The sequence below is a fragment of the Limulus polyphemus genome, unplaced genomic scaffold, assembly GCF_000517525.1.
Source record: "Limulus polyphemus unplaced genomic scaffold, Limulus_polyphemus-2.1.2 Scaffold5379, whole genome shotgun sequence".
In the NCBI taxonomy this organism is placed as follows: Eukaryota; Metazoa; Arthropoda; class Merostomata; order Xiphosura; family Limulidae; genus Limulus; species Limulus polyphemus.
In genome coordinates this window covers 42,309-64,260 of record NW_013670989.1, presented here as the reverse complement: position 1 = coordinate 64,260, position 21,952 = coordinate 42,309, and the positions used below count along the sequence as shown (strand labels likewise).

General features: G+C 33.8%; 1 long non-coding RNA gene across 1 annotated transcript in view; it reads right to left on the bottom strand.

The window, feature by feature from the left end:
- Window positions 1–10,492: 10,492 nt before the first annotated feature.
- Window positions 10,493–21,952, bottom strand: part of LOC111089150 — a 44,365-nt gene continuing 32,905 nt past the window's right edge. The window contains exon 2 of the long non-coding RNA XR_002613478.1: window positions 10,493–10,589. This is a non-coding gene — a long non-coding RNA (uncharacterized LOC111089150). The remainder of the gene's footprint in view (window positions 10,590–21,952) is intronic.

The following is a 21,952-nucleotide window of genomic DNA, read 5'->3' as shown; positions in this document are numbered from 1 at the left end:
ACCGGCGTGATGTTTCAGTGAAACTTTAGGCAGAATAGACACAGTAAGTTTAAGATCTTTAATGAACTACAACTGCCTGTTAAAAGAAAATATTTCGGCTTTATAATGAGGCCTTCTTTAGGTTCCAAAGAAGGCCTCTGCAATGAAGCCGAAATGTCGTATTCTTTCCTTTTAATAGGCAGTTGCAGTCTATTATAGCTGACAAAGCTTCCTTCCTAACGTTTTAAGGGAGTTCATTAATACGAAATAAAATCAATATTCAATCAATGCCATACTTAACTGAGTCTTAAGTTCTTCTGGTGGTTGTTTGAAGCATTACACATTCTAGACTTTAGGAATTCATGCAAAAATAGTCCTTTAATTTGTACATTCCATTTAATGTGTTTGCAGCCATCTGTTGACATTTGTGAGAAATAGTCCGTGTAATTTAATAAAAGCAGTACTTGAAATGAATAACTAATAGACGAAATAATGGAAGCCGTAAGGCAAATATAAAATAACAAAGTAATAAATTGTTTCCAGTAACATGTGTTTGAAAATGTTTAGCGTTATATGATATTGAATATTACATCGAAGCAAAAAAATATTACTCAAAACATTAAAATGAATATCTAACAAGATAAGACTTCAAATTAAGACACCTCACATTAACGATTACTCTGTTGTTAGCGGCACAACTCAGAAAACAGCGTTAGATAAAGTTATGATAAAGAGCTGTTCATGGTAGAAAATGTAAGCTTTATGTTCGTCACTAATGATTTTTTTTAACATTACATCTTTCACAAACTTTCTAAATAGAATCATGCAATTATTTTTAAAACAAACTAGTTACTAATATTAGTATTTTTACTCCTTCTCTGCCTGATGACAAATATACAAAATTCACTTGATGTCAAATCGCTTCGATAATGATATACGGTTTCGTGTTTACTTAGAAAAGACTATTCGTCTGAGATATACACAGTAAACTTGGTTATCATTAAATATAAGATAAACAGGAGTAATAATCGTGTCTTCTCCGGTGGGACAGCGGTAAGTTTACGATCTTACAACACTAAACTTCTGGGTTCGATTTCCAGTGTCTTTGCTCTAAAAAACGAACAAATAAATAATAACCATTTTCTATCTTAAATTTAATTGTATTTATTAATCATGAAGTATATCTTGTAGCTTAGGATTTGTTTAATGTTTATAATTTCATTTAAGTTGTTTGCAAATATGATGTTCAGAGTAATAATATTTTTATGTAGTTTATTTTCAATGCCGATTATTTATTTATCGTTATTTTATCTGAATTAACTTTACTATCATTCACAAGAACTGGCCAACCAATCACAGCGTCAATGGGTGAAAACTACATTACCAATTCTAAGAACTTATGAATAAAGAATAACGTATCATATATTAAACGTATTACATCTGTCATATCCAGTGCTAACGAGGCATCTTGCACAATACCAGGGCTCATCAGGTTGGCTGCGATACGACAGACACAGTATGGATGTAGGCGCTATTTATGTCATCGGTTCTAATAAACAACGACCGATATTTTATTAAGTAAGTGAATTGTAATTACAATCAATTTTATTTAAGTCATTTGTATATTTAATTATTCGTGTCACATAACATTTTTTTAGGCTTATCATATCCTTAACACGTATATGTTGTTCAAAGTTGAATATTGTTACACGATTTACTTTTCATGAGTCAGAGAATTTATAATATTAAAAACCGGGTATCCATACTCGCGTTGGGCAAAGCACGGATAGCCCATTGTGTAGCTTTGCGCTTAATGGTAAACTGAAAAATTCTTCATGAGGTGATAGCGCGCGCCATCTAGTTTCTTGTATACAACACACTTCGTTTCAATACATTTTCAGAGCAAACAGAAAAGACTTCAGACGAAATACATGCCATAAAAAGTACAGTTGTATAGGTTTTTTCTTGGCAAAACAAAAGAAATTTGCTATCAATACTATTTCTCAGTAAATAATTCATAACCAGAGTTGTAAGTCAAAGCTTTAACATTTTCTTTATGTGCGCTGAACTTAATTACTTATAATGGCTGGAGACGGCTTGAATGGGTAATGAAGAAAAACTTTAATATAAGTTTAACATAACAGCAAATGTACAACTTTTCGACAAGGTTTTGTCATCATTAAGTATTTTATTTAGTTATGATGGAACATTTTCTCCAGCCATTATTAGTCTCAAAGTGGGTTCCTCGTCATCGAACTTAATTACTTGTTCTTATTGAAAAATATCTTGACGAAAATATTTTATGTAAATCTGCAAGCCTTAAATTGCAGAAAATAGCAAGCTACTGTTCAGCTTTTAACTATAGTCCAATTCATTATTTTATCAAAATATTTTCTAGAAACACTTTATGAAGGCTTCATTATTTTTCCATAGAGATAAACCTTTCCGAACATAAAACATTTTTAAATTAAAGTATGTATCGTATTTTCAAATTATATGCATAATTGTGTTGATTTTAATACGATCCAGAAATAGATTAACCTACCACTGCCACCAGTTTATTTTAAGCCTTTTACATTCGTAAGTGTTGAATGTAATCTTTAATGTTCATTTCTTTTTATATTGAACTTTCAAATACTATTTTACATATTTATCTTAAATCCTGCATAGCTTAATTTGTTGGTAATGGTGTAACATGTTCTATCGTTGGGCAGGTTCTTTTGGATTGTTTGATAAAAATAATGTCAAATCCTGTTCACGTAATGGTAACGAGTATATTTGTTTATTCAATCAACGTTCGCTATAGCTACGCTCACTTGTAGGCTTAATTTTATAAATAAACTTTTCAGCAAAAATTCCGAAATAAATTCTCCGATCGTCGGGTTGAGGTAACAACCAGTTAGGACATTCCTTTGGTCGAAAATATCAATACCTGAAAAGGGATGTTGTGTCCCCTTTTCCTACGAAAGCCCGAGTGATGTTCCGATCAAAGATTACTATACTTATTGGAGTAACAGCAGTTCACACAAATATGCCATGGGGACATTCAGAGAGGAAAAGCTCTGCTGTGGAAGTAAAGATTCCATGTTATGCCGTGGGCTGTGTTCCTCGCATGCATGTTGATTTGTTGGTGACAAAACGAAAACTTTTAGTACTGGCGGGCAAAATTTGGTTGAACGATAGTCCAAACAAAGTCCGTCAGAAATAGTTTTCGCAAGCCATAAATGTCTGTTGGGTCTCACCATTAATAGATGACAGCACATTACCAGACCTTAACTGTCAGAAGACAACTTACGGAAGTGTCCCGTGTGGTTACTATGGTAACAGTGCACCTGCCTGAGACGATCTGTGAGAGTTTACGGTGCACGTGACTACGTGTTTAAGCTGAATGTTTACATATATGAAAATATGCATTTGCAATTATGTGTGTGCAAAGTGTGGCACACATGTACGAGACTATAATAGATGTACTTCCGAAGATTCCCTGAAAGTGGTCTGTTTCAAAAATAAATAAAACCCAAATTAAGAGTAACAAGTATTTCTATTTCTTGATTTTGAAATTCATATGCCATGTTGTGTTGTAGCCTACAAAATGCATAATTCTTCGCATGATTCATGGTATGCGCACGTTTTACTAACGTCACGACAGTACAAATTACAACGTTAAGCGTCCCTTATGAGACGTCATTTTAGTGTCTACTGACTGACTGACAGACAACACAACACTGTTACGCGATGTGAGTGGTTAAAACCGGTAACCCCTCCAGGCGGCCTTCGGCTCCATTTCGGAGAAACAAAGCCATTTATATGTGTTCTCCAACACAAAGTGAATCAAACACGGAGAATGTTACTAGAGAGCATCTATGATGCAGAATATGAGGGTCCCATAAGGATGCTCAGGCAAGGTATAAAGTTAACTATGAATAATGATTTGACAGGCACTAGTCAAAGAAGCAGAAAGACTGAGGGTTTCGTTAGTATGAGGAATCTAAAGAGTCAGTTTTGAAGCCATAATGTTCCACGGGTATTCAGTTTTGAAGCTGTAATGTTCCACGGGTATTCAGTTTTGAAGCTGTAATGTTCCACGGGTATTCAGTTTTGAAGCTGTAATGTTTCACGGGTATTCAGTTTTGAAGCTGTAATGTTCCACGGGTATTCAGTTTTGTAGCTGTAATGTTTCACGGGTATTCAGTTTTGAAGCTGTAATGTTCCACGGGTATTCAGTTTTGCCAGAAGAGATTAAAGAACGTTGCCTCCCAATACACGTGCTCGTGAACATGCTTTGAACCATGGTCACAATAGCCTCCCAATACACGTGCTCGTGAACATGCTTTGAACCATGGTCACAATAGCCTCCCAATACACGTGCTCGTGAACATGCTTTGAACCATGGTCACAATAGCTCCCAATACACGTGCTCGTGAACATGCTTTGAACCATGGTCACAATAGCTTCCCAATACACGTGCTCGTGAACATGCTTTGAACCATGGTCACAGTAGCTTCCCAATACACGTGCTCGTGAACATGCTTTGAACCATGGTCACAATAGCCTCCCAATACACGTGCTCGTGAACATGCTTTGAACCATGGTCACAATAGCCTCCCAATACATGTGCTCGTGAACATGCTTTGAACCATGGTCACAATAGCCTCCCAATACACGTGCTCGTGAACATGCTTTGAACCATGTTCGCAAGTGTTGGTATGTTGTGTTTTAGCTTCGAGATACTGAAATACTAATGGCAAAGCGAAATTTTCTGTGAAACGTGAAACTCTAGAACAGTATATTTGAGCATGGTGAATTCCAACGTTTTGTTTGTTATGCTGAAACAATTTAATTGGCAGATTGAAATATTTTAAGAACTAAATGTTTTGAATACATTCTCAGTATAAACTCAGTTCTGCATGAAAATATAGACTGTGATGCCGGAGCCAAGATATGACATCTTTACGAGAGTTGGCTATTTTTATCTTAGGCTAAGTTTGTAACGGATCAAAGTCGATAAGGAGAGTAAATGTAGATTATAACGAATTCTAACGCATGGAAGAATCGGGTCAACACCGGTGTCAGTATCGTGTTTTATCTATACTAGTCAGTATACTCTCATTCCTCCATTTCTTGTTAGTTAGCAGCCAGACATTAGTGAACGGAATGTGGTGGGGTGCTGGAGAGCTGCAAACTATCAGTGAGTCCTCACCAGCCTCAGAGGCAGCTGAAGTTATGGTCAAAATCGTGATCCGAGGTTGCCTGAATAAGCAGGTAGTAGGGATCATGTTATGAGCTAGGTATACACATGAGCACAAATAGCTCATAGACACGAAACCCGACCCATGTTTCACTTTTGGTTTTCCACTTTGTCTTGATGAGTAATCCAGGATGAGCTTTATTTGTATTGAGGATGGTATTGCTTTAACCTACACACTTTATCTAACTCCTCTAACGAACTGGAGTTTGTTTGACCTTGCATTTTCAATCCTGACTTTGCATATTTAAGATCAAATTAATGGCTATCTTTATTTTTTGAATTGGCCAGTGGTGTTTTAGTACTCTCTGTTGCAGATACCTTCCCAGAATTACTAACATGGAAGAAACTAGTGACCAGTCTTTTCTCTTTGACTTTAGTGATACTATGGAGTTCTGGCACTGTATTTCAGCCTGGAATTGGACCTGCTTTCATGTCCTTGGAGCTGATGGATGAAGATGCATTGATGGATGATACATCAGACACATTGACTCTGGAGGAAGCGACTGTGAGTCTGACCCTCTAGGCAATACAAGTTGCAACAGATCATGATTTTTAAGATCAGGCAGCCAGGTGAACAGCAGCCTGGGCACTTTATAATCGAAAGAAAGACCATCTGTTAAATTAACGACAGCCACCAACGCAGTTGAAGAAAGAGGTGCATCATCTCCGAGAGAATCTGGTGCAAATTTGGAAAGCTCTTGTGAGAACCAAGGAGAATATCCACCAGAACACCATAGTACACTGGAAGTCCACAGTTGCATTGGAGGACTTGTTGTTAGGAGTACTTTTAGCTGAGTCACACTATCCTTTCCACCTAAGTTGTAAATAGTTTGTTAAATATTGTGTAGACACATGTGTATTTTTTGTACAGTTAATGTTTAAGAATTACTTTTCAATATGTTTCCAATTTTTTCTTTCTTTCTTTTGTTCAGTGCATATATGTGTATGTAGAGTCAGCTGCTAAATGATTTTTTATACATAATGCATCTGTGTTAAAGGGTCTTGTTTATTGTGAAATGTTTGTGTTAGAAGGTCTTGATTGAATATATATATATTTGTTAATTTGATATGTATCTTTGCTAAACATGTTGTTTTATTTTGTAGTGTATTTACACGGGAAAGTAAGTTAGTTTGACTTCTTGAGCATTGTATGAGGAAAATTAAATCTGCTTTATTTTTATTGATCTTTCTTTTTAGGCCAATACAGCCTAAAAAGAGAAGCTTTAGCACCAGGTTATAATACATATATGTTTACTATTCCTTTTAGATTAAATACTAAGTTTACTGAATTTTGCTGCTATTCTAAAGTCCCTGGGTTGGAACATAGCATTTCTCAAACAAGTATACAACTTTAACTTTCCACAGGGGCTTATTGAGTTAAATGGAAAATAGGTGCCTTCTTGTCCAATTCTATTGCAAGAATAACAACGTGCTTTTTACTTATCCCACTGAGTTATTCTCATTGACGAATCAGGCAGTAGCTGAAGGTGGACTCTTCTATGATCTTCACTGCCCATTGACCAACTAATCTAATAGACACCAATCATTATTTCCTTATGTCAAAGCTACGAGTTTATTGCCATATTTATGAAAAGTTGGTGCCTGAGAGAGCAGATTTTTCAGTTGATTTTACAAAGATTTTCACTAGACTTCTAACAAACCATAAGCAGACTTTTTATAGTTTCACAGCTTTTTTACATATGTTTTGTTTAGATTTAAGTGTAGTGTTTCAATGAATTTAGGAAAATTCCTAAAATTCTTGCCCTCCATTATAGTCACAGATTGGCATATTATTTCTCTTTAGTTTTACAAGTGGGGAACTCCACAGGGATTCTTGTAATTTTTGAGTTTATTTTCATTTTCAATTGTGTGGGGATTGAAACTGTGCCTATAGGTTTAGTAAGTAGTAATGGAAGTTCACCCGCGAGTGCATTATGTTAATTTATAATACGAATTATATTTTTTTATTACTGTTGTGGTGAAAAATGAACGAGAACTTGGATTTTGCAGGGATCTCATGAGAATTAACTCTAATATTTTACATTTTAACTTGGAGACATTTTTAATGATTCTCTTTTATATGTTAATCTAGGTTACAAGGGGAAGAACATATACCAGCAGGAGCTTATTTGTTCAATAAAGTATTTGTACCTCCAGCTGGTCACCCTTTTTTTTTTCATGCACAACACTAGCGAACAAACACTTAAAGTAATATATCAAAAATATATTTTACAACACTAGCTACGCCTCATGTGGCTCTTCACTTTCTATCGAACTACTGTTATGACTTATAAGTTGTCGCCAAATAATGATTAACAATTATCCATAGCTGAACAAATCACATAATATTATATTCTTTTTGTTGACATTTTTAGAACTTCAAAATAAATGACAATGTGTTCAAAATATTGCAGGTTAGATTTACTTCTCCAGGGTTTATAATTTATTTTTGAAAAGTTATCATAATTACAAAATATACGAATCAAGTTTAAAATGTCACACCAAGAATGTTAACAAATCGACTGGACTTAAATGTTAATATATACCACAACATAATAAAAAACCATCCACCGAGTATTTTGGGATCAGAGAATAACTAAGCATTTCAAAATTAGTTGTAGTTTTACTCAACAGATAGCAGAACAAGACAATGAATATTGTTACATTGTCTGACAATGGATATTACAAGTGGTTCTGAAAACATCACCAATTATTTGACTTGGCAGTTTGTATAACAAACTATGACGTTTATCATCTTACATACCATTGTATTTTGCATATTCCTGGACCTTGTATATATATATATTAAATAAAATTCTGCGCACTTTGTTTTGATCTTTTAACTCTCATCTCTTTTCATTTTTAATGTAACCTAACTCACAACTATTCATTTCATGGAAGTGAAAGAATAAACGTTTTCACACAGTAATGATTTTCTTCTCGACGTACACAACATAATAGAAACACCACTTTCTTAGCCCTGTAGCTATAGCAAGTTAATTTCCTTTATACTCAGAAAGTTGTGTTTAAGTGGCATCTGTTGGAATATTATAAATCATGATAACTGCATGCAAGCTGTTTTATCAAACTTAACCATACATAGAAGGATGGATACTGATAAAAGGTTACGTTACATAAGAACCAAATATCTTGAGATAAGAGCTTTGGGTTTTAATACAAACAAGAATATGGCAGTTCACCTATATACACTATGCAGATAAAATATTGCATAGTATTTAAAGAAATACTTGTATACAAACACACACAAATATATATATATAACTAGTTCTAATGCTATTAAATACATTACTTGTCAATGGGCGATTAAATCAGTACTATAAAACAATACTGAACTTAATATAAAATAAAACCAATTTCACAGTGAGACTAAAAAATATAAAAAAATATTTTTTCATTACCAAAAATAAATAAATAAACAATCCAATAAACCAGTGGACACACTTATTTGAGTAATTTTGGTTATTTTGATCTCTCAGACTGTTTAATATTCTTCAGAATACAATCACGTGATATTTCTAACGTATGAATTGTAACCCCAAACGGTTTAAAAGCATTTTCTGTAAACAATAATTTTGTTTGTTTGTTTTATTGAATTTTACTCAAAACTATTCGAGGACTAACTGCGCTAGACATCCCAAATTTTGAAGTGATAGACTAGAGGGAAGGCAGATAGTGAACACCACCAATTCTTGGGCTACTCTTTCATTTTCACATTTTAAAGCCCCAAAAGATGAAAAGGCGAACACGTTCGGTGACGGGATTCGAACCCGCAACACGAGTATTGCAAATCTAATGTTTTTTTCTCTTTATTAATCCACCTTCATAGAATATCTTAACCACCAAGCCACGATCACTAATGGATAGTCTTTTGTTTGTAATAATAAATGGTAAAACCCTCGTGTCAATGAAAGAGAAATTTGGAAAACTTCAAATTTAGGAAGTACAATATCAGATTAAGAACACAAGGTGATCAAGTCTATTTTTAAGTATTAACCTTTCAGCGTGGAAAAAGGTCCTTGAATTATGCTTACTGTGTCTTCTGTATTTCTCGTTTAAGGTAATACATCTTCTGTACATGCATTTCCTTTAACATTTGATTATGAATTTCACCTAACTTTCAATAACGCACGTGACGTAATAAAAATACTTAATCGTAATGAATATTGAGACAGTTTTATTGTCAGAATGACGGGATAATTTTTCCAATGACAGGAGACTGTAAACTAAATAGATGCTGTACAAAACCAATAAACTCTCCGAAAAATGTTTTTTGTAAAACTATAGTTCCATTTCTAACGTTGACTAAAAGTGTAACTGAAATTATATATTCAGTCTAATACTAGATTAACAAAACTAAAATTACCGATCTTTGTTTCAAAACAGGGAAAACTTCTACTTAAACTATTTGTGTAGTTTCTTTACCGGAAATTGATCCCCTTAATTAATATATTTTGCTAATTTTGTTTTATAACAGTTAACTCAAAAGCGTGAAATCTTCAAGTCCTTCCTCAACTTACTGAACTCTCTCTTTTTAACAATAACTCTAATTCTCGTTCATGACACCAAATTCACCATTTTAATATATCTCTCTCTAATCTCGAAGTAGCGCAATGAACTTCCGTTTACAATCTCTCTTTAAACTATTTTTAGAGTAGTAAACTCACCTATTCAAAATCATTTCTTGCAGAACACTTAAATAACTTACCTGAAATCTTCCTCCCACAAAACAGGTATTTTATACGTTCGAAGTGACTCTCTAATCTTCCCTAAAAACAACGAGCTCACCTATATGGAATTACTTTCTAGCTGTCACTACAATCAGTGAACTCAACTTTACGAAACCACCCTCTAGCCTTTTCTGAGATCAATAAACTCATCTATATGGAAACACTCTCTAGCTTTCCCTAAGAACAGCGAGATTATCTCTACGTAATCACACTCTAGCTCTCCCTAAGAACAGCGAGATTATCTCTACGTAATCACACTCTAGTTCTCCCTGAGAACAGCGAGATTATCTCTACGTAATCACACTCTAGTTCTCCCTGAGAACAGCGAGATTATCTCTACGTAATCACACTCTAGTTCTCCCTGAGAACAGTAAATTTACTTTTATTGGACCATTCTCTAACTCTAATAAAGAACAGTGACACTCTTAAATTGAATAGCTCTCTAACTCCACCCCTTCTCTAAGAACAGTGTGCTTACCTGTATGGAATCATGCTATCTGGCTCTTCCAGCGTGTTCTTGTCTGAAGTCACCTTGATCGCCCATTCTGGCTCCTCTTCCGACTTGTTCTCCATATTTAAAATGTTATTTATATTCCTTGTTCATTGTTGCTGTGCTGGAGAAGAACAAGATTAGAAGATTTAGTACGTACAAATTGCATCCCCAATATAAAATGTAGCCAAATTTCGGTTAAATAACCAACACTCTTATATAAACCTTTGGAAATAGAAGTTTGTCTAATATCGTTATTTTTTCACGTTTCTTACGAAAATGTATCTAAATATCATCCTAAAATTCACTACTTTATTCTTATTTAAAGCCCACTTATTGTGTGTTTTCTCAATAAATTTATTAAGTTAGGTCAAAAATCGACCTTTCTTTGTCACCGTATCACACCAACAAAAAAGAGAGTTGACATTTGTTTGTTATCCTATCCCACCAACAAAAATACAGTTGACATTTGTTTGTTATCCTATCACACCAACAAAAAAGAGTTGACATTTGTTTGTTATCCTATCACACCAACAAAAAAGAGTTGACATTTGTTTGTTATCCTATCACACCAACAAAAAAGAGTAGACATTTGTTTGTTATCCTATCACACCAACAAAATACAGTTGACATTTGTTTGTTATCTTATCACGCCAACAAAAATACAGTTGACATTTGTTTGTTATCCTATCATACTGACAAAAATAGTTACAAATGATTGATTGAAGTTCAGATAATTAAAACTTATATGACATCTACTTAAGCTTTCATTTAAAAATATATTAACTAATTTTACTTTAAAATAAGAATTAAAAATAATTTTCCATTTTCATTTTCGATTCGCCTATAAGCAATGTTGCCATAAAATAAAAGTTGAATGGTACGTCATAGACGAATGAAACCTGAAATTTGGATTAACTCAGGAGTGAGCATCAAACTTTCACTGATGTTGAATGTGTGTCACCTTTAGCAGGGTGCCGACACAACATCAGTTGTTCGTTATACGTATTGTTATTGGGAGAGGGAGCTGCAGGGTGCTGACACAACATCAAGTGCCCATTTGGCAAGTATGACTGCACCCAGTATAGGCAAGATCTAATAAACTATTAATCAAGGATGATCTGGGTAAATTAAAAAAAAAGTTCCCTAGATCTCCAAAACTGTTGCAATACATCATCACAGTATTGGCCACGATGCAGGGGTTTGCCGCTAATGTTGTACCACCAATGACGCCATTCCTGTAGTCATATTTTACAAGGTTTTTTCTTTTGTTGTGTTTCGTGTTAGTCGAGCACTGGAGGAGTGAAATTTTGAACTCGTTGTATTAACGACTGTGTGCAAATCAAGCGACTGAGGGTTCTCCTGTAACAATGTACATTTCCATTCAAATTTTACTTTGGTGATCAAATCCAACACAATCGTGGTAGGTATTTAGGTTTAATAATAACCTAGGGCAACACACTTTGGACTTTGAATAAACACAGCCTTACACTGACCCAGGCCTCTCACATTGCTTTGGAACGGAAACTATCTCTCCGCAACGCTTAGCGGCAGATGCGGAAAGGAAAAATAAAGTATATATATCGGTGAAACCAACAATACGATAAGGAAAAATAAAGTATATATATCAACCAACAATACGATAAGGAAAAATAAAGTATATATATCAACCAACAATACGCTAAGGAAAAACAAAGTATATATATATATATATATATAGGTGAAACCAACAATTCGACAAGGAAAAATAAAGTATATATATCAACCAACAGTACGATATCCTAGCAGGATATCAAATTCTTCCAATTGTTTTATTTAGTAAGAACATTCTGTGAAGTATCTATCCTTTTTCTGAACATATAAAAATCTCAAAGGTTTAATATAAAACATATCGGGACTTTCTGGCTCACACCACTCACTTTCAAAGATAACAGATCGATTATAAGGAATGTCACCAAATAGAACTCGTTTGTTTCAGACGAAAAAGTACACCTGCTGTAGACTTTGTTACATAGCATATGCTGAGTTGCTTCATTTTAAAACGTCCATTAATTAAGTGAAACAATACTGACTTCGAGAAGTCTATACTGCATCATTTCGAAATTAACTAAATTTTTTACGGGTAAACACATTATATAAAAGTATGCAATCTCAAATATGGAGTTAACTAACTACATATTAAGTGCAATAAAATATATGAAGATAAAGATATCCAGTAAAATAAAGATGAACAAAAATGTAAAACAAAACAAAAAAAAAACATTTGCCATATAAGAGTGATTAAGGTATGTTAACCTTTTATTCAAATGTACTTTCCAAGTCCCAAAGGCAGGGAAAAATCATTAATAAATTGCAACAAGGGAAATATATTTGACGGAATCAATACCTGAATGAACGAAAAGATATAAAATGGAAAAGAATATTTATTTTATTGGAAAACTGCTCTATGAATCATCCGCAGTGTGATCACCGCTGAGATCGAACTTTCCATTTTAGAGTTATACTCCCAGAAGCTTACTGCTAACTGTGAGCCATAAGGCAAGACCACCGAATTGATATCGCACGTGTCTCTATTAAAATCCTGCATTTAATGCAGAATAAGCTAGTTATTAGTGATTTCACAAGCAGATGAATTCAATAAACCGTTCTTTCACTGTAAATTTCCACAGAAACTTTCACTAGGCTAGCTCCTTACCTTAATCATGATTTAATAAGTTTAAGCAAGATAATATAAAAGCTTAGTTCCATTAAGTTTCAATAAAAACAAAGAAATAATCTCCTTCCCTAAGGAATACTTTTAATCGATCCAGCTGTTATCCTCGACGTCATTATATTAGTTGTTAAACAACATTATAGAGTGACTGTGTTCAGCCAACCTGGTGTTGTAGGGTTAGAAGGGCATGCTAGGAATAAATTAAAAGCAGGCATATAATAAAAAATGGTACAATGATCCATTCCATTACGTATTAAGGAATCAAAACAACAAAGTCTCACAAACACTGCCTACCATCCAGAACTTTCCTCAACCATTACACATTGCCCTGAAAGAATATACCATGCGTGTTTTTAGTTATTGATAAGTAAGGTATTTTCAGAATTACAGCTTTTGTGAAGCAAATGCACGAAATAGTTAGCAAAAAGAATAAATTATAACGTTAATTAAACTGTTTTATAAAACGAATTTAAACAAAACATCTTCTTAAAATTAAATTTCGTTCCTGCAACAAAACTACATAATCAAAGTCTCATTTTCTTGCAGAAAGATACTTTACGTTTAAGCAGTTATTTTATTTTTAAATACACACTGAAATATCAGGCAGGCGGTAGCACTACCTATGGAGGGATGGCTCGGACTGTTCATCGAAATGGTATTTTAAATATCTCCTCAATAAGTCATCAGAACTTTATAATACTATACAGTGTTTCCTTTTATAACAATATCTATGTAATGTCTGAGTCACGAGTTCTAGGAATGTCTGTAAATATCATAGCAAAAAGTATGAATTTCTTGTTCTTCTTTCTTCTGCTTCTTTGTTTATTACATGATAACTCAAAAAACCAAAACAATAGTATCAACCAGTTTCACTGAGGTGACAATTTCAAACGGAGTATCCGCTTTTATAAGGGTTATTAACTAGTAGTAATTAAAAAAATATCATAATTATAATGTAAAGGATGTTATCATTACCCCTTGAAGTTAGCTTTTGTACAGAAATTTGGTATTCCTTTAAAAAGCTTGGGTACAGAGTGAAACAGGAATTAAAAGCCAATAATAGATAAAAAATAAATATTACAGTAGGAACGTCTTTGTATTTATAACATGGTTATAAATACAACCTTCATGTGTCTATTGAAACACTTTATTAAAAAACTTTCCAAAAAAGAAAGTAAATGTAGGGATAGCTAATATCAATCCTTCAAAAACAATACAAACAAGATATTAGGGATAGTATTTGCATCATACCTACATAATAGCACAGGCAAGAATTAACATCTATATATAATTATATTAGTACCATCTGTTGTTTGTCCATGTAACTACTTCGCAAGGTGTAAATGGATTTTCACCAAAAATGGTGTGTAGGTTCATTAGGTCCATGCGGGAGTACATACAAATTTTCAGTTGTGCATTTTATGTTTTGCGGTTTTTATAGGCGTTTTCGCGTTTTTTACCACTACTTCACCCCTGTGGATGGATCTTCACCAAGTTTGGCATGAAGGTTTGTTTGGTCCTCGAAGAGATACATACAGATTTTCAGTTGTGCATTTTGTGTTTTGCGGTTTTTTATGGGTATCTTTTATCACTACTTTGCTCCCTGTTGATGGACCTTTACCAAATTTTGCAGGAAGGTTTGTTGGGTCCATGCGCAGATACATTCAAACTTGCGGTTTCACATTTTGTGTCTTGCAGCTTTTATTAGCGTTGTTTACAATTATATATAAGGGGACGGGTACTCCAGCTAGTCTAGCAATATATATATATATATATATATATATATATATATATTTCATCACAATTGAGTTTGATATATCCTATTTTTGCCTGTTAACATTCTACTATACGGTGTGCCTACGCTATTATGTAGGGATAACGTACGACTCGGTTTTGGTTTGGTTTGAGTTTCACGCAAAGCTACACTGTGGCTATCTGCCCTAAAGGAAAGGCATCTAGTAACACCACCCACCGCCAACTTTTGGGCTACTCTTTTACTAAAGAATAGTGGGATTGACCGTCACGTTATAACGTCTTCACAGCTGAAATGGCGAGCATGTTTTGTGTGACGGGGAACAACTCGGGAAACATTGTCTATGGAGGTATTACGTTCAGACCAGACTTAGAGTCCATTAAGGTATATTTTTCTGATCGAGAGAAGATAATTAGAAAAAATGTTTGTTTGTAATTAAGCACAAAGCTACACAATAGGCTATCTGTGCTCTGCCTACCACGGGTATCGAAACCCGGATTCTAGCGTTGTAAGTCCGCAGACATACCGCTGTGCCACTGGAAGGGGGGGGGGCTAGAAAAATTGAAGACATACTTTTAGTGCTATCTTAATCGACTACTTTGAATGTCTTCCTCGGTTTTTAAAAGAAAATCCAGAAATGTTTTGGACTGTTATGTGAATTACTTAAGAAAGAACAACTTTAACACTACTGGTTATTCAACAATTTTGGAGATCTTGTAGTTTTAACTGGAGGCGTCTAGGAGTTACTAAGTACATTTTACTATCCTTAATATATTGCAATGATTTAAGAAAATCTGCAATTTATCCTCACTCACTTCTAGTTCTGCGTATACTAATATGGTGCCTGTAGAGAGGAGTATCCATTTTTTGGATTTTTTACAAACGTGACATCCCATTCAAAACGTTTACTCATAAAACCATTCTCGATTACAAAACATCAGCAGTAAATATAGAACATGAAGGCTATAACAGGATAAGTTAAATTATATTACTGAAAAATGTTGATGAAAATACTATGAACAACAAAGTATTAGTCTTTTTCAGATCTGCATTATAACACCAACTCTTTCTTGAAAGATTTATCACCTAAACGTGATTTTTCAACGTTTACGATATAATTTTTCTCTGTGTGCCTCATGACTTCAAATGCCTTTACATTAAGTGGCCCACTACGAGTTTCTGGAAATTTGAAGTCGAAGGATTTCGTTTGCATTAGGATATGTACTAGATAAACGCCCCCCCCCCTCCAGTGGCACAACGGTATGTCTGCGGACTCACAACGCTAGAAACCGGGTTTCGATACCCGTGGTGGGCAGAACATAGATAGCCCATTGCGTAGCTTTGTGCTTAAATTCAAAGAAACAAACAGAACCAGATAAATATCTTTACCAACAATTTTAATAAACTTCAAATTTGTTTACACGTCTTCCCAATGAAAAATAATTGCGTACCATAAACGTCGGAACCAGATGTTTCGGAGGCAAGTGTCCCCAATAATTAAACTGCCTCCCCCCATTATGTTTTTATTTCATTGGTTGTTTTTCCTATGGAGTTGGCATGTACAAAACGTTTTTCGAAAAAATGTGCATGACGAAACAAAGATATATGAAAATGATATTTTGTAGTAAACACAGCAAATAATTTAATTTGTAATTTGTATTTTTAGTACAGTGCTTGTTATTGTGTGGTATTACTGAATAATACTTTAAAGCGTTTGCACTGATTTTTCATTGATTGTTAGACAATTTTTATTTACTTACGACTACTCTTCATTGTTTTGTTCTTTTCGATATATTAATAGCTATCAACGGTTCCGCTCAAGCTAAGTATAACTCTGTGATGCAGAAAAATATATGTTGTCTGTCAGGTGAAATATTCAGCAAACACACGTTTCTATAAAAAGTATGAACAGAATCTCCCACTTGCAAGTGGTAAGTTACCAATCGTCAACCTTATCGACGTTTTAAAAGAATCAACTACATTGAATAAGTCATTAGCTCTAATTTAATCAACTACATTTAATAAGCCATTAGCTCTAATTTAATCAACTACATTTAATAAGCCATTAGCTCTAATTTAATCAACTACATTTAATAAGTCATTAGCTCTAATTCAAACAACTACATTTAATAAGTCATTAGCTCTAATTCAAACAACTACATTTAATAAGTCATTAGCTCTAATTCAAACAACTACATTTAATAAGTCATTAGCTCTAATTCAAACAACTACATTTAATAAGTCATTAGCTCTAATTTAACCAACTACATTTAATAAGTCATTAGCTCTAATTTAACCAACTACATTTAATAAGTCATTAGCTCTAATTTAACAACTACATTTAATAAGTCATTAGCTCTAATTTAAACAACTACATTTAACAAGTCATTAGCTGTAATATAATCAACTACATTTAATAAGTCATTAGCTCTAATTTAAACAACTACATTTAATAAGTCATTAGCTCTAATTTTAGACAACTACATTTAATAAGCCATTAGCTCTAATTTAGACGACTACATTTAATAAGTCATTAGCTCTAATTTTAAACAACTACATTTAATAAGTCATTAGGTCTAATTTTAAACAGCTCCATTTAACAAGTCATTAGCACCTAATTTTAAACAACTACATTTAATAAATCATTAGCTCTAATTTAAACAACTATATTTAATAAATCATTAGCTGTAATTTAAACCTAGGCTTGCGGTTCGTCCATTCAGCTTTACTGACAGCTTTCTGGATAAAAATTATTTTCACCATACACACAAAGTCATTTCCCTGAAATTGTCTATTTTCATGTCTAATATTTTTTCTGAATCTTTATGAAATGTACCAACAAGTATTATTTACGTACCACTCTAACATAACCAAAACAGTTAAGCACACTTTAAAAACACCTTTAAATCTTACGCAAGAAGAAGATCATAATAAGGTACGGATAAAAACTGAAGTGGGAAATTTTATAGTACGTCACGAATTTTGAGGTATCGGAAAAAAATTACTGCCACAGCAAAGTGGATACACCATCTACCAGATTTAACTTCTAATCACTAGCCTCACAAATTGCATAGAGAGAGAGAAAAATTGAGCAAATATGGGAGCTCAAACCTACATTGTCCCTTATCTTGACCAATTTTCGATGGCTGCTATCAGTTATGAGAAGGTGACTGCTCAAATGACTAATGACCTGAAGGTTATTAAAAAACAGGTCATTGGGTGGGAGAGAGATACGAAAGCGTATCACTTCATGTTCACATTCCAGTCACCATAAAGGTAAAAACTAAAGATACGTATATTAACATTTAATATACGTATTAAACAACTTAATTAACTTTAAACAACGCAGGGTGTATTAGGCATTTTGTTGTAGAAGTTTGTGAAGGCTTTATTATATAAATATTTCAAGTCTGGTAACAGTTTTCAGTACTCGTGGCGTCTGAGTTTTTCATTTTTAACCGTTTCGTTGCAAACATACTTGTTTGTGGTTAACTTTTCATAACCACGCTGCAGGAAAATTTAGCCCGTTGGTTCTCTAAAATATTAGACCTGCCATTTGTATAAAATAGATTCTTTTTATCCATTCAAAAATCAAACAACATCCAGTTTTTAGCAACAATACAAGAGCACCCAAATTTTGACACAAACTTTATGCTTCTGAACATAGAGATAAAATTTTGATTTCAACTCTGAGAATAATCCAGGGTGTTATTCAGTTTTATTTTCACGTTTTTTTACGAAATGCCCATAAAATATAATGAAATTTCTTTTAACCACAATCCGGTTGTTCAAACTATGTACGAAGAATACTATTTTAAAGTAAACATTTTCTTAAGAAGACAAAATATAGATCTGCTTTTTGCATGAATATTCCGAGAAATAACGAAAGCTTGCTAGTCAAACTTTGACTGGACTTTTGTTTGTTTGATGTTAAGCACATAGTTACACAATGGACTATCTGTGCCTTGCCCACCGCAGGTATCACAACACGATTATTTTTAACGTTATATGCCCTTATAAGCCACCGGGAGGGGCCATAACAAGTCAGTGAAGTCTTACGTTAAGTACTCATGTACCATTTAAGAGAATCGGTATAGTGTTAAACAAGATACATGTTAGCAATAACGGGAAAATAATACAAGAAGCAAAATATAACATATAACCAACGCAAAGTTTATGGGTATTCTATAAAAATTTATCACAGTGCAAGCTCCTTGAGACTAATCTCTCTTAAACAATTAAAATTGTTGGCAACGACGCCCTCACAGATCTGTTATGTCTCTGTTCCCTTCCTATCACTGATTAAACCATTTTAACAATACTCCTGTTTCAGAAGCTCTTAGCGTGGATAATTTTAGATCCTTGCAACCTTCAATGCGGTGTTCGAAGACTTAGATTGACGTCAAAGTACAATATATAAAAATACTGATCTGAAAATCCGATTGAAAGTTCCATTTAAAATGTTAACTAAGTTCCTTAAATAATTTATTTGCTTTTATAAGACAAGACGCCATAAAATAAAACTAATCATACTGTAATAAAGTTGCAATTGAGAATAATCGCTAATCCAGCGCACTTCACTAAATGAAGCTGCTTATAATAGAAACTGAATAAAATGATAAAAAGTACGCCAAATAAAGAAGATATGACGTTATGCAACACAGAGTGCTTCGTAGTTATACTACATTTTAATAAAAACGAGCTTGTAACTAGACAAATATTCATTACACCGTATAGAACACTGGCAGGATTGCGAACCTCCTAACAAGTTATATAAACTTTTCAAACCAAGACGACTATAGATCCACACAAGTATTTGGTATGTCAAGATAGCAAGATAATTTTAAATCCACACAAGTATTTGCTTTGTCAAAATAGCAAGGTGAATTTAGATCCACACATTCAGACAAATTCCAGACAAGTGTTTGGTATAAGAAGATAACAAGGGGAGTACAGATTCAGACAAGTATTTAGTACGTCAGGATGGCAATATGACTGTAGAAACATACTACTTTTATATACGTGAAGATGCTAGAACTAAAATGACAAGAAAACTCTGAAGATGGCATACACAAAACTGAACACCTATAAGATGTGTGAAGACAACAAACAAGACGAGTGTAAATAGCTACAGGATTTGTGAAGATCACAAAACAAGACGAGTGTAAACAGCTACAAGATGTGCGAAGACCACAAAACAAGACGAGTGTAAACAGCTACAAGATGTGTGAAGACAACAAAACAAGACGACTGTAAACAGCTACAAGATGTGCGAAGACCACAAAACAAGACGACTGTAAACAGCTATAAGATGTGTGAAGACAACAAAATAATAATACTGTAAACAGCTATGTGTGAAGATAACAAAACAAGAAGACTGTAAACAGTGAAAAATTTATGAAGATAACAAAACAAGACGACTGTACGTCTAGACTGTTATAAAATATATGAAGTAAGAGGACTCCACCAGTAGGTTACAACTGACTGCTGCCTATGTACCACTTTCCAAAACCAAAACTTTCTACTTACCACAGTGGTATATTATGTATTTCTTTCTCTTTTAGTAGAGAAATTACAGTTTCTTGTTAACCAAAAGTTTAAAATTATTGATGTTCAACTTGTTTGTTTCTTCTTTTTTTGTGTGTGCAAAGCTACACAAAGATTATGTAATCTAGCCATCCCAAATTTTGAAATAAAAGACCCGAAAAAAGGCAGCTAGTTAACACCACCCACAGCTAACTCTTGTGATACTCCTGTCAAACTGTATAATAGGATGTGATTGTCACTCTTATGACCTACCTACTTCCCAAAGTGCAGAGCTTGATAATTTTTTAATTTTGTGTTGGATGGTCACATGCTCATCATTGGGCCGCGATGGGCCCAGTATTGTCAAGTGTTAGCTTCATTGGTATTTCATTACCTTCCATTACCACTAGTCACCCTAGGAAAGTGTGACGTTATAGTTTTAAGTATATAATTGGCTGTTTTCCCAGATTGAAAACAGAGGAGGATTACACAGTTAAAGTTATTCAGATTTCTAGAGAATATAGAATCTCTCTTCCGTAAATATGATTGCCATTTTTGGTAATCCAATACACACAGACGTTTTGTGTTGAAAGTAAAGATTGTTTTCAACGTGCGTTTACATTTGTGTCCAGTCTCTATCTGCACAAACTCAGTCATAACTAGATAAGTTCACACTATTTTCATGAACAAATCTTCCATTATTTAGCAGACCTATCTTAGTTACTATTGAGGGAAATCTGTTTCATCTGAAAATACCACAGGGTAGATAAGATGGATAAACGTTTATGCCATGATCACAGTATATTTTTTATTTCTTCTAACGCGTTTATTGTCTGTGAATTGAACGTTTTTATTATCGAGTTTATGGATATCCTTCTGCCTTAGGAATGGCATTTTCTACAAGTAGAAATATTCACAACCAAAAATAATATTTAGCCATTGAAAAGATTTTTAATCAAGGGAGTAGTAGAATCTAGAAGAAGTCTTCTTCTGGAACCACCAGTGGCACAGTGGCACTTATACGATACTCGTGGTGGGCAGAGCACAGATAGGCCTTTGTGTAACTTTGGGCTTAATAACAAACGACAACCTTCTTCTGGACATTTAAAAAATTGAAAGCCATAAATTTAAAATCAATACACCCAAACGACAACAAAAACTAAAAGAAAAGGTTTGATATGAGCTACACTAGAAAACCTTCTCACAAAATATATAACACACTGAAAAAAGAAATATTCTTCCACTATAAGAACAACCCAGGAAAAACTAAACTAAAAAACTAAAAGAAAATGTTTGATATGAGCTACACTAGAAAACCTTCTCACAAAATATATAACACACTGAAAAAAGAAATATTCTTCCACTATAAGAACAACCCAGGAAAAATGTTGTGCATCAACAAAGACAGAATCGATAAGTACAGCTACAGTGATGTTTACTAGTTAACGTGTCAAGACTGCAATAGCATATATATATATATATATATATATATACA